Raw genomic sequence first — 2810 nt, 5'->3', positions numbered from 1 at the left:
TGAATTGATTAATTTGGGAGCTGAGCAAGCTCCTCAAAATATCAACTTAGGATTAGGACTTTCTGTAGAAGAAAAGGAAGCATTTGTTAAACTGTTAAAGAAAAACAAACAGGTTTTTGCTTGGAAGTATGATGACCTCAAGACATATGACACATCTATCATCCAGCATACTATTCCTATGCTTCCCGATCAGAAGCCGATTCAGCAGAAGTTAAGGAAAATCCACCCAAATTTGGAGAGCCAGATAAAGTCGGAACTTAACAAGCTTTTAAAAGCCAAGATTATTTTTCCTGTCCGACATTCAAATTGGGTCTCTAATATGGTACCAGTCAGGAAGAAAAATGGCGACATCCGAATTTGTATCGATTTCAGAAACTTGAATAAAGCGAGCTTGAAAGATAACTTCCCATTGCCTACTATGGAGCAGATCCTCCAATCAGTAGCAGGATCTGAATTAATGTCCTTTCTTGATGGATTCTCAGGATATAACCAAGTTCTAGTTCATCCTGATGACCAACTCAAAACCACATTCAGAACAAAATGGGGAACATATGCATATCAAAAAATGCCTTTTGGACTCATAAATGCAGGAGCGACGTTCCAGAGAGCTATGGATACAGCCTTTAGAGGGTTGATTAACCGAACAGTAGTCGTCTACCTTGATGATATTACTGTGTATTCTAAAAAGAGATTTAATCATTTGCATGACTTGAATCAGATTTTTCAGCGATGCAAAAGATATGGCATCTCTCTCAACCCAAAAAAGTCTTTCTTTGCTCTTGACCAGGGTAAGCTTTTAGGCTTTATTGTATCTAAAGATGGCATTTATATAGATCCTGATCGGATTAAGGAAATTTTTGAAATCCTTTTTCCACACAACAAAAAAGCGATGCAGTCATTTTTGGGTCAGATTAATTTCGTCAAACGATTTGTTCCAGATTTTTCGCAGATAGTATTACCACTCCAGACGATGATTAAGAAAAATTCAACCTTCAGGTGGGGATCAGAAGAAAAACATGCTTTTGATGTTATCAAGCAATCAATAATCACTGCCCCAGCCTTGAATACTCCAAATTTTTCTAATCATTTTACGTTGTATACCATCGCATTCGACTTATCTTACGCTGCAGTACTCACGCAATTAAATGATGACAATTTGGAAGCGCCCATCTCCTTCTTTAGTTCAAACTTTCAGGGCGCCGAGTTAAATTATTCTGACGTTGAGAAACAAGCTTTTGCTGTGTTTAAGGCAGTCAAGCATTATCGACCCTTTCTTTTAAAAACCCATATTAAAGTAATAGTTCCTTTCCCGGCAGTCAGGCAACTATTAATTCAGAAAGAATTGGGTGAAAAAAGGGCAAACTGGGTCGCAGCGCTCCAAGAGTATGACCTAGAAATAAAGCCAGCAAAGATTGTTAAAGGCCAAGGTTTTTGCAGGATATTGGCAGGAGCATCTAACATTCCGGAATCAAGCGATACAGATCAAACCCAAGAAGTTAATCAGATAAGTGCTACAGATTCCGAATCTCAATATGCAGATTTAATCTTTTATTTAAAGAATGGTTATGCACCTCCAAATTTGTCTTACAAAAACAAAAGGGCCATTAGATTAAAAGCGAAGAATTTCTCGATTATTAATGATGTACTTTTCAAAAGAAATTATGATTCTGTTCTATTAAGATGTCTTGAAAAACCTGAGGCTCAAAAGGTTTTGCAGGAGCTACATGACGGACCGGCAGGAGGACATTTTGGAGCTGATACAACAGCTCATAAAGTTATTCATGCTGGTTACTATTGGCCTACTTTGTTTAAAGACGCTCACGAGTATGTAAGGAAATGTCTCAAATGCCAAACTTCTGGTGGAAGACAACAAAAACCAGCTTTCCCTTTGCAACCAGTCAACATTGAACAGCCTTTTGAACAATGGGGATTGGACATCATTGGAGAAATCAATCCACCTTCTTCCAGGCAACATAAATATATCCTTACAGCCACCGATTACTTTACAAAGTGGGTAGAAGCAGTTCCGTTAAAGACAGCAAACTCTGAGGCTATCATTGAATTTATAGATCAGTTCATCATTACCAGGTTTGGTGTTCCAAATGCTCTTGTCTTTGATAATGCTTCTTATTTCTCAGGTAATGCAATCATTGATTTCGCTATCAAAAGAGGGTTTAAATTAAAGTATTCTGCTAATTACTACCCTCAGGGTAATGGCCTAGCATAATCAACTAATAAAAACCTAATCAAAATTATTAAGCGAACAATCGAAGAGAATCATAGGAACTGGCATAAATCCTTAGTATTTGCATTATGGGCCGATAGGATAACACAGAAAGCCTCCATAGGAACCTCTCCGTTTAAACTTGTCTATGGAAAAGAAGCAACTATACCAACCAATCTTCTTCTTCCCTCTCTAGCCCTAGTGCAATTTATCGAGGAAACTCCTTCTTCCTCTATCCAGCTCAGATATGATCAAATTCTCAAACTTGAAGAGGAAAGGGAAAAGGCCAAGGTTACACACGCCAAACATCAGCAATTCATTAAAGCAGCTTTTGATCTAGCCTCATCTAGTCCTAAACAATTCCAAGTCGGCGATCTAGTTCTGAAATGGGACAAAGCCCATGAAGACAAAGGTAAACACTCCAAGTTTCAGAAACTATGGCTTGGACCATTTCAGATCTGTGAAAAGATAGGCCATTCAACCTTTATACTGCAAGATTTATCAGGGATGAGAGATTCTCTCCCTGTTAATGGTCTGATCTTAAAGAAATTCTTTAATTGAGGAGGTAATCCCTTCTCCTTATAGT

This window comes from Pinus tabuliformis, chromosome 4_1 (genome assembly GCF_031772625.1).
Source record: "Pinus tabuliformis cultivar Carrire ecotype Pingquan chromosome 4_1, CPIR1, whole genome shotgun sequence".
Taxonomy (NCBI): domain Eukaryota; kingdom Viridiplantae; phylum Streptophyta; class Pinopsida; order Pinales; family Pinaceae; genus Pinus; species Pinus tabuliformis.
Note: the sequence above shows the minus strand (reverse complement) of the source record.